Source organism: Falco cherrug, chromosome 6 (genome assembly GCF_023634085.1).
Source record: "Falco cherrug isolate bFalChe1 chromosome 6, bFalChe1.pri, whole genome shotgun sequence".
Taxonomy (NCBI): Eukaryota; Metazoa; Chordata; class Aves; order Falconiformes; family Falconidae; genus Falco; species Falco cherrug.
This window is the reverse complement of record NC_073702.1, coordinates 76,635,300-76,649,965: the sequence shown is the minus strand read 5'-3', so window position 1 is coordinate 76,649,965 and position 14,666 is coordinate 76,635,300. Positions and strand designations below refer to the sequence as shown.

The 14,666-nt window shown below is 43.1% G+C and overlaps 1 long non-coding RNA gene across 1 annotated transcript in view; it reads left to right on the top strand.

The window, feature by feature from the left end:
* The window catches only part of LOC114016480 (uncharacterized), a 63,068-nt gene that overhangs the window by 22,174 nt on the left and 26,228 nt on the right, over positions 1-14,666 (top strand). The window contains exons 4-5 of the long non-coding RNA XR_008732918.1: positions 3,993-4,193; positions 13,117-13,565. This is a non-coding gene — a long non-coding RNA (uncharacterized LOC114016480). The remainder of the gene's footprint in view (positions 1-3,992; positions 4,194-13,116; positions 13,566-14,666) is intronic.

The following is a 14,666-nucleotide window of genomic DNA, read 5'->3' as shown; positions in this document are numbered from 1 at the left end:
GAATGTCCCCAAGGTCATGGATCTGCACAACAGCTTGTGCCTTGCTACGAGACAGGAGAGCACGTTTCAGGCACATCTTTGATTTTAAGATGCATAGACATGGTGCAAAAAGTAACACAAAATAATGTCAAGGCCAGAGAAAATGTGTTGCAGTGGAGGACTTAAAAGAGCCTGGTCTGTTAAGTTTGTGAAAAGCACAGTTGTGAGGTGGTTTCCTTATGCCAGGTGATTTATCTTCGTAGACATAAAATAGCAGTACTGAAGATCTGGTCAAGTACACAGAGACATAACGAAAGTTGGTAACAGAAGCTGCACCTGAACTTATATCCTGATGAGAAATAAGGCCCACATTTTTAGCGGTTGGGATGATTAATCGTTAGGAACAACTATCAGTGCGAGTAGGGTATTTTTCATCTCACTGGTCCTTTTAATCAATCCTGAAAAAAATGGTCTACTTGAACGCATGTCACAGCAAATCGAGTGGAGGGTCATCTTTAAGGGTCTGTGTTAAGTAAATAGTTTCTTCTGGGCCTAGACTGTATGGATTTACTGCTCCTTCTGAAGCCTGGAAGACATACACTAGACTTTTCTTAGGAAAACCTGTGTGTGAAGGACGTAATTTTGCCAGCGTTCATGCTGTGTGAAATCCTGAGGGTACCCAAACCTCTCTGCTCCTCTGTTGTCTAGCTTGCCTGACTTATGCAAAAGACTGAAGCCACTGGAGATGATGACGCTTTTGTGACATCATCAAATATGTCACTATCGCTACAGAACCGAAATGAAAATAGCTGGAGATTTGGTAACAAATTACAGGCTGCTAGGACAAGAACTGGTTGCACAGGCTACAAAGTCTCAGCAAGGAAAGGAAACAAGTCAGATACGGGATATTATTCTTGGTCTGCCACTACCTTACTGCAACATCTTCTGTTTGACCAATCCAACCTGTATCGGGACAAATTCATCACAGCACAGAAATCTGTACTAGAACCAGTGTTTCCAGCCAGACTGGGCTCAGCTAGAAGGAAAGAAAGAAAAGAAAAGAAGGAAAGACCTGGAGCTCTGATTAAGTTTATCATTCAAGAGTCAGAGAAGACAATTAAATTGTTGCTTGTGTTCAACGACTGCTAAATAATTTTCTTTGTCTGGGAAAATTTCAAATGAACCTCTGGCCCTTCCAGATCCTAACCTGACTTGTGCTGTTGCCATAGTTCAGCCATGCTGGAAACGTCTGTCATATGAATGTAGTATTTGGATTCCCTAAGCTGTTGAGTGTTGTAGCCCCGTGGTGTGACAGCACTATGCCAAGGTGCTGCCCTGACATTCTAGACAATAAGGTGCAAGAGCACTACTAGCTAGCACTAGCCCATCACCTTCTGTTTACATCTCTCAGAGAACATTTTAGGCAGGTTGATCTTATTTATCCCTGTTTTGCTGTGGACAAAACCAAGTTGCAAGGATTTGTCCAAGGCCAGACTGCAAATCAAAAAGAGACCGAAACAGCCTTTTCAGTTCTGACCTCTATGGTCAGTATTTTTGGGCTTAGCCGTATCACAATCATGCAGCTTAATGTTAACTTCTTAAGCTACCACCTGGTTATTTCTGGTTCATCCTCACAGTGATCTTGCTGTTCCCCAGCCCTGTCACCTAGTGGATTCCCATCCCATTAGGCAACAACAGATCTGACATTGCCAAAGAACTAATGCATATGTGATGGTAGGGAAGAAGTAATTTTGGGATGCAGTAACAGTGTTCTGCAAGTGAAACTTCTTTATCGTGGCAGGGGTTGGTGCTCACTCCCCAGATCTCTGATTTGGAGCTACAACATGGACGAGGCCTCTGCTCTGCTGAAGACTCTTGTCTGTGCAGCTAAGTGAAACAGGTCAAGGCGACGTGCTTTGCATCTGAGTATGAGGAAGAACTTCTTTCCTCTGAGGGTGACGGAGCACTGGAACAGGCTGCCCAGAGAGGCTGTGGAGCCTCCTACTCTGGAAAGGTTCAAAACCCACCTGAATGCAACTCTGTGCAACCAGCTCTCGGTGATCCTGCTTTAGCAGGGGGTTGGACTAGGTGATTTCCAGAGGTCCCTTCCAACCCTGACCATTCCTTCATTCTGTGATTCACGTCCATCCCACTCCCTGCTAGAGCCAGTTCAACAGTGTGGCTGTGACAAAATTGTTTATTACTAGTAGTCCCTTGCTCGTGGCCATGGACTATGCTATCATTTTAAACCAAGATGATCTTGACATGTTCTTGAGCTCATAGTTTGACACTGTCTTATTTACACCTTGCCTATATGACTCTATGAAATTAGTATTGCAGCTCTGCCTTTCTCCCATTTTTCCTGTCTTTTCAACTGATTTGTCCAGTCCTCCAGAGGAAAGGTCTCCCAGTCAACAGATATACACAGATGTACCTGCGGTTTCAACTGCATCCTGTGGCAGGTGCTGTTTGAGGGCATTTCTATCCCAGCAGCAGAACATGAGAAGGTGAATTAAGTGATACCACCTTGGACTCCAGGAGCTCTCCGTGGAGTTCAGGATCTGGGCAGAGCTTACTCAGCAAGGGAGTTTAAAATTGCGTTTTGGCTAAGAAAGCAAACCCTTCAGCGTCAATCGGGAAATTGTATTTTTGATTTATTTTGTTTAGATAAGGGTTAAGACGCCCAATTGAGAGCCCCTTTATGCTGTGATGTGGGTGGAAGTTTGTTCAGCCACTGAGACAGACCAGTTGCGCCCTTCCCCTCTCCACTTCACCCCCCCCCCCAACTTTCTCTCACCATGTTTTTTCTGAAACATATGGGCCTAATTCAGGTTAAAGACTAAAAAGTTTGCACAGTGCTGGTTAAAAATTATGGCTTCTTATAATGAAATCTTTGTCAATGGAAACTTGAAATAGCAGCTTGGGTTGTGACTTATGGGGAGACCGATGATGGAAATCAATTAATCATCCCACTTCCCAAAATCTGAACAGGAGGGCACACTTGAATCAGAAAGGGGCTCCGGTTTATGAGCTACTTGGACAGCTTTGAGACTTTCACTGAAACCCCCAGGAGCATGAGTGGGAACAAATATGTTAAGGCTGAATGTTTTTCTTGGGGAAGAAGAACAGCAATATAGATTCTCTGTTGAGGAACATTTGCTGGGGTTTTTTTGGGGGGTGGGCTTTTCTTGCACTAGGGGCAAGCACTTCGCAATCTTGAGCAGTAAGGTCTTAATTTTTAATAAAGGCCCATTGAGTAATTTTATTGAGGTCTTCTTATTCTTCCCAGGGGGTAGTCAGCAGGGAGCTGTATGTTACCTGTGCTGGGCCAGCTTGGTGGTGCACATCACCTCTGTGGCTGCAAGTCCTGGCAGGGCCCTGCAGCTGCTTGCTGTGAAACCAAAAAGAGTGGTAAAAAACATGGGATCTCCTTCAGGAATGTGCGAGACGTCATACGTCTGGGACCTTAGCAAGGCAGAGGGCAAATTTATGTGAGGTCCAGATCCAGACTGGAGCCCACCATTTCAGTAGCCTGGGGCTTCGATTATACTGTTCCACATCTGCTTATTAAAAGAAACCATACCATAATTAGAGCAATACATGTAATGGATTCTCTGGTTCAAAGGGTGAATTAAAGTGTTGGGGGGACAGGGGCATTGGTTTGGATAGGACCAGATCTGGAAGAGGGAGTATCAGTCTGGGTCATCTTAAAATGTTTCACTTGACCTGAAATGACATATTTTTCCTTTTCTGGAATTGCTTAACCCCTTTTTTCTTTCTCTTTATATGTCAGAACTTGGAAAACTTGGTTTAAATGATTTTAAAAATTCACCCATCCACACACCCTGAAACAGCAAAACAAGAAATCATGTAACAGATACTCCCAAAGCTATTTTATTAGCATTCCATGTATATTTCATACTCTTATCTTGCCATAGGAAGGGATACTTGCCTGTATAATTATGCTGTAATAGTCCAAACTAATGTGAATCAACCACATTATTCTCTTTCAGAGTATCCCAAATTTTTGGAGCTGCTGCAGTGGAGTTCAGTTCCCCCAACTTTGCTTTAAAGGGGAACAGCCACCCTCAAGTCCCCACTTCTTTGATACAAGCAAGGCAGATGATTCGGGCAGTCAAGAGGAGGAAGGGACAAGGAACTGGAGGAGGACTGGAGCAAAGGAGCCTGGAGAAATTTCACAGTTTGGCGCAAGGGTGATTTCCTTTGTCATCCTGCTTGCTTCCTGCCAGTGGGTTGACTTTAATGAATAATGGGAGATGAATGATAATTTTGGTTTCTGCCTGGAGTGGGAACAGCTGACAAAGCGTTTAATGGAAGCTGACAGTTAAGTACCCAGCCGCAGCAGTAAAGTGTCAGACAAAGCATATGAAAATAAACAGCCCAAATGAAAGCTATTTCTGAGCAGATTGCTGGCACACTTTCCCAACCCCAGGCAGGTTATCTGAGATGGTAATTGCTGCCAAAAAATTCCTCCTCCTCCTTTTTTTTTCTTCTTTTTTTTTTAAATATACCTTATGAGACTTACCTCAAGGGACCATAGAGCATATTTATGGATACGCTTAACTTCAAAATAAGCAAAATCAATACCAGAAAAAGCAGAGCTGTTTTATGGAGCTTATACTAAGTTTGTTTGCATGTTTAAAAAAGTTGGTCGCTTAATAGCAGCTCATATATAGTATCTGCTTCTATATATGTGTATTTATATATTTAAGAGCTAGAGGCTGGGGTTAGCTAAAGACTTGAAGGAAGTGCCCAGTTGTCACTGCCTTTCTATATGAGCCCTAGCCAAAATGGTCTGGGGACATGAGGAACTGCTCCAAAAGGGTCAGAATGAACATACAGCCAAGATTTCCATCCAGTATTTACGCACTAAAAACCTTGCCATCGTGAGCTGTGCTTTGACATCTTTTTTGCCCACAGTGCACATTAGTTCTGCTTGTGTTGCTTTAAGCCTTGCAGAACAGTTAATCAAAGCCGATGCAGATTATTGAATGTTGCCTTGTGTTTTAAAATAGGTTCATTGGCTTTGTGGCCAGAAGGGACTGCTATGATCATCTCCTCTGACCTCCTGCATATAACACAAGCATGGGATAAGTACTATTATATGAGGGTTAATGTACACAGTGCCTACATTTATTAGCTTTCTACTTCATTTATTAGCTTAGCTGTGAGAGCAGGTGACTGAGAGTCAGCATTCCTGGTCCCACTCTTGGCCAAAATGGGCTGTAGAATGGTTATAATAATATTTCCCTATCTGTGATGCTTAACTGATTCCTGCACAGAAAAGGCAACAAGCTTGTGGTGACTTAACAGTTACTGCAAAGAATAATCCTGTTACAGCAAAAATAATAATCTAAATACCAAAACCAATCCCCTCCCGAAATCCAGGCTTACACAAAGATTAAAAAAAAAATACTTGAAATTCTGAAATCTTGGCTGCATAAACCTAAATGTTTTAAAACAGTGGAGTATGCATTTTCCATTTCCAAGCTTGACTTTGACCCCACATACTTCTGTTCCATTGGTGTGATTCATCTGTAGATACAAGGATTGCATAATTCATCACAGATCTTTACCATAGATATAATTACAGTAAATCCTTTAGCCTGAACAGCGTGAAGCTTCCTCTAAGGTGAGCACAAGAGCTACTTGTAGGTGGTGCTGCTCTGGTGTGGTTTGAAAAATGGTAGCTACATGTTTTGTGGTGACATCTGCAATGGAAATACCCAACAGAGCACTGCTGTGAAATGTCTAAGGAGACAGAGAGGCAGCGAGCTGTGGCACCACGCTCTTGAGGGAAGGCACTGGCGTCGGTTAGTGGACTGAAAGCCAGAGGTGGGAAGCGGTTTCCTAGCCATGTATCATCAATCTGTATTTTCCCCTTCCGCTTTGGAAATTAATATGGCACATGAGATTGCAGTTCTCTGGTTCATTGTAGAAGTGTTGGGGACAACTGGCTCTACAGCTGTGGCCACTGACTGTGTTTCTATGTCTGTAAACTGATTTGCTAGTTTAATGTTTTAAAGTGTTTTATTATGATTACTTTTTGATAGGTTGATCTTCAAAAGCATAACTTTCTCTGAGCTGTTTTTATGGGGAGTTTCCTAGAGGTGAAGGGCTACTAAACCCAGCCCTGTTTATACCTTAGCCCCTTCAGCTCATTCTGTAGTCTCTCTGCAGGCAAAAGACTCCTGCAGGAGTTAAAGCTGGTAAAGGTAAAGGCCTGAAAGGACAATAAGATCGTTTGACCTGAGTTCTGGAATATCTGAAGCCATCAAATTACATCCAGATCTGCTGCTATAAGCCCAATATATTGTGTTTCACTAAACCAGGTTTTCCAGGAAGACATCCTCTTTTTGGTTTGAAGACATTAAGAGATGGAGAATACACCACTTCCCTTTGGTGGTTTGTGCCAGTGGTTAACCACAGTCACTGTTAGAAATTTGTACCTTATTTCTAATTGGAATTTCCCTGGCTTTCAGGTCTTGTTGTGCTTTGCCGTTTTTGACTACAGAACCTTTAATATCTGGTATTTCTTCACTCAGAGGTATTAATGTGTTACAATCATATCATCTCTTTCAGTCTCCTTGTCACTGAGCTCAGCAGGTTGGGCTCTTGGGGTGGAATTTGCTCCAAGTGGATTGGTTCTTTGGCATCTAATGTTGAAGGCATCTCTGTGTTTGTCTTGGAGTTTCTTCAAAACTTCAGTCACACATATGCTCAGAAGTGCCTGTTCTGGCATGTGGCACAATGCCAGGTTTAAGCAGTGGGATTTCTGTACTCTGCTGGAGGAGTCCAAACCAGTTAAATGTGAGATTGGTGCCCACCTTTGGCACAGCAGCCTAAGGGGCAAATCGCATACCTTGAAAATGGAAAACCTGGATTCTTGGCTTGAGGGGACTAAACCTCATCTCCCATATCCTAGGAATATCACCAAGCATTGGGCTGTGGAGGAGCTCAATGTTCCTCTCTTGCATAAGTAACTAGGGGAGCATGGTCTGGCAGAGACCAAGCAGAGCAGACTGTGCTAAGCATGGACTGACACTTCCCAGGGTTACTCTTCCAAAATCCAACAGTTTATGGCTCAAGAAGTTGCTGTCTTTTTGTTTTAGTAATGCAGATGGGATTTCTTTTCCATGTAATTGTCCAATCTCTCCTTGACTTGAACTTTCAGCATCCACAGCATTGTGTTGGCAAGCCTTACAGCTTAGCTGTGTGTCTTCTGGAAAAAAAAAAAAACGCACCACCTCCTGTTCTTTCTTTGGGGTTTGCCAACTGCTAGCTTTAATATTCCATCATTTTTGTATTGGAATAGACAGGGAACAATTAAGCCCACTCACTTTCTCCATGTCACTCATTTTATACAACTGTATAAATATCCCCTCAGTTGCTGAAGTTTGAAGGTTCTTCACATTTTTTGATCCTTCTTGCCATTGTCCTCTCATCTGTTATAACCTGTCTGAAAACACAATATTCAGGATGCAGGTGTGTCATGGATTTGTATTACTGTTTTAACAGAGTCAGATAATGTTTCTCTACTCCTCATAATTCCTAACATCCAGTTTACTTTGTTGTGTGTTACTAAGAATTCAGCGTCCATCTGAGCTGTCTGATGGGGTTCATTTCTGATCTCATTTGCCATCATTCTATATGTGAAGTTAGAGTGGTTTTCTCCCATTGTGCACAAAGGCAAATCACTGCCTTTATCTGTGTCCAGTTTCATCTGCTGGTTTAACACTCCATCTCTCAGTGTATTGAGCTCCTTCTGCAGTTCTTCACTGACAAGCTTGTCTGTTCCGACCTACCATGTCATCAGTGAATGTGAGCCAAGCCCAGAGAGTGGTGGTGGAGCAACGTTCCCCAGGGATCAGCGCTGGGGCCAGTTCTGTTTAATATCTTTATCAATGATCTGGACGAGGGGATTGAGTGCACCCTCAGTCAGTTTGCAGGGGACACCAAGTTGTTGGGGAGTGTTGACCCACTGTAGGGCAGGCAGGCTCTAAAGAGGGATCTGGGCAGGCTGGACCGATGGGCCGAGGCTGATTGCATGAGGTTCAACAAGGCTCAGTGCTGAGTCCTGCCCCTGGGTCACAGCAACCCCAGGCAGCGCTACAGGCTGGGGGCAGGGGGCTGGGAAGGTGCCTGGTGGGAAAGGGCCTGGGGGTGCTGGTCAGCAGCCGGCTGGGCATGAGCCAGCTGTGTGCCCAGGTGGCCCAGGTGGCCATCAGCATCCTGGCTGGTATCCAAAAGAGTGTGGCCATCAGGAGCAGGGCAGTGCCCGTCCCCCTGCGCTGGGCACCGGTGAGGCCGCCCCTGGACCCCTGTGTTCAGCTTTGGGCCCCTCACTGCAGGGGGACGTGGAGGGGCTGGAGCGTGTCCAGAGCCGGGCAGGGGGCTGGGGCAGGGGCTGGGGCACAGGGCTGATGAGGAGCGGCTGAGGGACCTGGGGGGGTTCAGCCTGGGAAGAGGAGGCTCAGGGGGGACCTTATCGCTCTCTACAGCTGCCTGAGAGGGGATTGTAGGCAGGTGGGGGTTTGTCTTTTCTCCCAGATAACAAGTGACAGGATGAGAGGAAAGGTCCCTGAGTTACACCACGGGATGTTTAGATTGGATATTAGGAAAATTTCTTCATGGAAAGGGTGATCAAGCATTGGGACAAACTGCCCAGGGAGGTGGTGGGATCACCATCCCTGGAACTGTTCAAAAAACATGTAGATGTGGTGCTTAGGAATGTGGTTTAGTGGTGGGCTTGGCAGTTCTGGGTTAATGGTTGGACCGGATGATCTTAAAGGTCTTTTCTATGATTCTATAATGTGACCACCTAACTTTAATTTCCTTTTCAAGTTCAGTTATAAATCTGTTGCCATCATAGGTCTCTATGGCATTTGCTGGTTACCCTCCTCCCCAGTGAAAATTCCTACCATTTCCTCATACGTATTATCCATTCCACCTACCGTTATCCATACAAGGATCTTCAATTGATTATTTTCTTAAAAGCCTTGGGCTGAGAAGGGCCTCCAGTTCTCACCAAGTTTTTCATGCTCTGCTGTTGCTTGCCAAGAGCAGAACCGAGCAGTTGTGCCTTACATTTCCTTCTCTGTCTCTATGTTGAAAGTGGAAAAGCTTGGTACTCAGCCTAAGTGCTTAAACTCCTGAGGTCCCTGGTAATCCAAGGAGTAAAAGGCAATCGGAATGGATAACTCCTCACAGGTGCTCAGTGGCGTGTAGTTCTTTCCATCCCAACCACATTTGGAACTGAGGTGTGACGACACTCACCATTGCTCCCTGCCCAGCAGCAGAACACCTGCAATTGCTGTAGGCAGTATCTTAATGAAGCCTTTACCTGGGGCAGGCGACAATCCCCATTTTGCAAATATGGTCTATATTTTTGTTCCTGAGCCTCTGCTTTCACATTCAGGTGATTTTTGAACATTTTCCCTGAACTCACCTGGTTTACCAGGTGAGTTATTGATCACACTCCTGTTCCTTAGTTAGCCCTGCACTGATCCTTAAACACATTTTATTAGTAGTGATACTAAATTTATTTCCAGAACTCACTGACAGAAATGCTGAAATGTACCAAACCTTGGAGCCCTCCCTGCAGAGCCTCAGTGGGTCCCCCCATAGAGTGAGAACTCCCCATTAATGACCTTTCTGATGCTGTCAGTCAGCCCTCTCTTTATGCTCTACTGATATTGCATTGTCCTAATCTTAAATCAGGATTTCAGTCCTGTGCCCTCAGGAACACACACGTTCTAGCTCTGCTTTGGCATTGATTTATTTCTGTCTACTCCCAATTCCCCTCTCTGCCTCTATTGCCTTAAAGGTCTTGCTGTTTTTACCCAAAGTCAATATTCTCCTGTCCTTTCCCACAATGATGACATACACAGTGATGAAGCTGGATCTTACTCACACTCACACCCCTTTATAATGTGCAAGCTTTGACACTGATGCCTGCAGGAAGGCGAGTTGATACTACTGGAAAAGCAAAAAGAGGCTATAGTGCAAATGCGCATCAGGTCTTAGAGGTTTTTTTGCCTCAGGTTGTATTACAGTCAAGTGAGTCAGAGATGTGGGAACTGCTAACTTCTTTCACTGGGGAGCATTGTTAGTGACCTGCACAAGAAGCCAGAAAACTGTTATTGCTTGAAATGTAAAATTAAAGAAAAAAAAAACCTGCTCTCTTTCTCATTTCCCTGAACTGGACCACATGCTTCCCTGGAGGAAAATCATTGCTGAAATATGTTGACTGCAAAAATTTCTGTTAATCTGAATATTCCTCTCTTGCTCTGAGCTGCAGGATGCAGGCAGAAACCTGTACCATCTGTTCTGGAGTGATCTGTGCAAGCTGCAAGCATGACCCTGCTGGAGATGATGGATGGCCTAGTACCCTGCCCTTAACTTCTGTGGGATTGCACTGGTAGGATGGGTTGCACTGGAGAGTACAAAATGGTGCCCAAGATTGCATGGTCAGCTGCGCACTGCCAGTGGGGTCACACTGACTGCGACCCTGCAGTAGCACCACTTCCACTGGTGGGATGTGACCACAACACTAACAGCCTACTTGTGAGCTTTGGGAACTCTCATTGATGTTGAGCATGTCATGGCCTGATGAGCCTTCTCATTACCAGACTTGTGCCAGATCCACTTGAAGATTTTTTCTTCAAGTGCAATGTGCCAAAGGCGATCTCACAAAGTGTTAACTCTTGTTTTGGCATTCATCCCTGAAGGGTTAAGCATCCCTGAAAGAGCAACCCTTTCCTTTTTCCTCTCATTCCTTATTGCATAGAGTGCTCTGATATATTTTCCTTCTCCTAGTCTCTCTCTCTCACCATATGTTAAAGATTTTTAGGAACGTACCTTTTCTGCAGCATCTTTAGCTTTTAGACTTTAATGCAGTCCTGATGCATTTACCATAAATCCCTGGAAATATGGCAAATCCAGGTCAAAACTTCTTGGAAGCAAGAACTCACTGGAAGCAAGTTCTACATATGTGTACAGTCTTCCTTGTCTGGGCACAAGAGTTGCGCGATTAACTGGATGAAGAGAAAATTTCTCTATACCCAATGTCAGCAGAATTTTTGATTGAAGATATTTTTACACTAACAAGCCCTCGGTGTCTACTGTATTCAGCATAAGGGAGAATCATGGCAAGGAGCAGAATGGAAGAAATGTGCTAATTTGAAAAATCTGGACATTTTTATCTATGGGAAGAAAAAGATTTCTATGAAGGCTATTGGAAAAATAGTGAACTTGTTTGTGAATATATTTGTTTATATGAAAGTCTTTATCTGCTTTCCACTGGTTCCATCATCAGGCAAATGTTTTTCAGCAACTTCCCCTATACAAAGTTTTCTTTTTAAATCTCTCATTTCCCCTTTACACACTCTACCCTCTGGCTCTGAAATCCAGTTCTATGCTTTACCTGCTCTTCATTTTATAAAATAGTCCTTTTTCTCAAGAAATTATTCAGCTCTGGGGGAGAGACTGAAGGTTTCTTAACTGTCTTTATACCAACCAGGCAGTCTGCTGAATAATAACATTCAGTAGCCACAAAATTTAGTTGCTTTTTCCGCTGTGCCCTGTGGAATGATTGGTGCATATTGTGGTCCCAGCACAGGAGAAATGCTAACACAAAGTAAGTAAAGAAGTCATGTAAGTTATCAGCTGAAATCCCAAACCTTGTGAATCCCAGTGTTGTGACTGAGGGTGGGACCTACCCTTGTGGTGGACCTGGCTATGCTGCATGCTGTGGGAATGTGTCCTGCAAAGATTGCTAGTAACGAGAGGTGCTGGCAGAGCGAGACCTTCTTTTTTTTTGCCAAGTTTTGGTCCAGGACTGTGTCCAGGGAGCCCTGTTGTCCTGTTAATCTAGAGCAGAGGAAGAAAGGCAGAACTGGCTGGTGACGAAGTGCATTCACTTCACTTCTTTCTATGCACAATTTCCAGTTCTTTTGTACTCTTCCAAGTCTGTCTTGAAGGCATGCCTTAGTCCAGACAAACAGGAATAAACACAGATTTCTGCTATGAGATAATGAGGTTTTCTTTTTTGTTCTCTGTTCTTTTCCTAGAATCCCTTGTGTTTTATCGGCCTTTTCGATGACTGTTGAGGGCTGCGTTAGTCTTCAGAGAGCTATCCACAAAACCCAGTATCTCTGTGAACAGTCATAGCTAATTAAGAGTATTGTAACATATGTGTAATTAGGTTATTTTTATCCCATATTCATTACTTTGCATCTATCAACACTGAATTTCTTTCAGTGCCATGAGATCTCATAAACAATGACTATCACTCAGTGTCATGAGATCCTAATATCATCTGTAAACTCTGTTATTTCGTGAGTCGCTGTTTCCCAGATATGAATATGTTGAACAACACTCATCTGCGTGGAACTTCGTGTGACCTCCATCTATTACGTAAATTGACTCTTAGTTCTGTATCTTTTTAGCCAGTTATTAAGTGGGAGAAATGAGATCTCAGTTTCTTTTTAAGCCTTTTGTAATCTAAGCACATTGCATTAACCAGTATTTATTATATTGTTTCCTTCAAAATGCTCTACAAGATGTGAACTCTGAATTCCTTTTGTGTATCAGGGTTCAGCCCCATGACTGGGAAATTATGAGAAGAATCAAAGTATTAGAAAGAAGTCCCATGTTTCTTAACATACCTCTCTTACTCATGCCTTTGGAGTCAGTGCAAGCATCTCCTTACCAAGTAGGCTAGGGCATCGCAGCCACACATCCTCTAAAATGAAGACTTGTGAAGACTTGTAATAAAAATAGTCAGTACCTCAATACACTGGCCTGATTTTGATTTTTCAGCAAAAAAAAACCTATGGGCAGAGAATGAACAAATAAAACATGAGGTGGGTCTTGGGTGTTATTTCAGCAAGATCCTCAAGCAGATGTCAGGCTGTATCCTGGCTAGACTCCCCTGTTATAAAGTAGCCTCTTGTTAGCACAGCACTAAGAGTAATTGCACAGACAAACCTAAGGCATGGAGCAGCCATGCGTAAATTATTTCTTTTAATATGTCAATGGAATTCCTAAAGGAAAGCTGGCTTTTTTTTTTTTTTTTAATAATTTTATTTCATCTTGTTTCTCATTTATTTCTAGGAACTCTGGTTATGCAACAGACTGGTGTGGAGTGGAGAGGGAGTCTCTTATCCTCAGCCCAGACTAATCCAAGTGCTGTGCTCTTCCTCTTTGCAGAAACACTAGAGGAGTTTCTATTCTCTTTTGTGCAGTCAGTGAATTCTCTGCGGGGATCTCCATCTATCTGGCAGGTCACATTACAGCTCTGCTTTTGTAACTGATCTGTCCATGGGTTTCTACAGAAGAAGTGTTATTGATGAATTACTGCACATGGCGCTGAGAGTTATGTTGCAGAGTTGTTACTTTTCAGCTGGGGAGCTTTTCTGAGAACTTTCCATGATGTGCTGGACGGCTAAAGAGTTTTGGACAATATGTAGCATACAGCTGCCATAACTCATGACCGATAAACAGAGAGAGCAAAACGGACAGAAAAGTTGAAGATCAAAGATGCCAGCAGGACACGCATATCTGTGAGTAGTGATGAATTTTACTACATTAGAGAAAGCTGGCTGACTTCAAAAGATGCTAGACCTCCTGGCAAGGCATAGAAATAAGCCCCCAAAGTCAGCATGTTATGACAATTGCAGTTTCCCTCAATGTGAGACAGCACTGATTGCGCTGCCAAATGCCAGCTAAACAGATTTATTTTCTCCAAGACCTTTTTTGCTTTCCATTGAAGCCTTCTCTGTACTTTCCTATGAGGTGTAGTTACGAGCAGAATTGGTAGCATCGCCCTAGAATAGGTCCATATTACAGCTGGGCAGAAAATAATTCTGCTGTTCTGTTACAATATTTGACATACTGCAGTACAGCCCCCGAGCACACAGATACAAACACCCAAGATTTAAAAAAAAAAAAAAAAAACAACCAAACCCTGAGAAACTAAAACTCATACTTTAAAGTTTGCACCAAATGAAACATTTGATGTCACTAATTCTGAAACATTGAATTTTAGCAGTTTTCAATTATTTTTTAACTTCACTTAGTCTAGTTTTCTCAAAACAATAACCTTGATTTTTATTTTTATGTCACAATATAGCATTTCAGTAATTTCTTTTTTCAACATATGATGAGTCAGGAGATTAAGTGAAACCAATGTTTTTCTGTAGTGTTTTGGTTACTAGGAATTGTGTTTTTCCTATGAAAAATGGTTTAAAAATTTCCACCAACTAGTATTTATGCTAAAATGATTCACTTCAATGACTTCACAGACTGTGGAGTCTTAAAGCAAGACAACACCAACAGGAGTTCAACACTGTGTATAAGAGCTGGGTGGTGAAATGAAGTTAAAGTGTCCAGAGCCATTCTTATTCAATATATTCATACAAGACCTCTTAAAAAAGGATCTTCAATAAGATGATCACTAGCTTTTCAGAAGATGGCAGAAAGAAGAGACCATCATCCATGGAGACATGACTGGATCCAGTTTTTGGGATACTGCTTGTCTCCCGTCCTCTGGAGGTATCATGTGGGGGGTGATGAGAACAGAGGCCTGTTTATCAAAATGGGAAGGGAGGAAGGTTTCCCACCCCACTGAAATGGTTTAGAAGGTATGTTAACCCCAGCCAGAA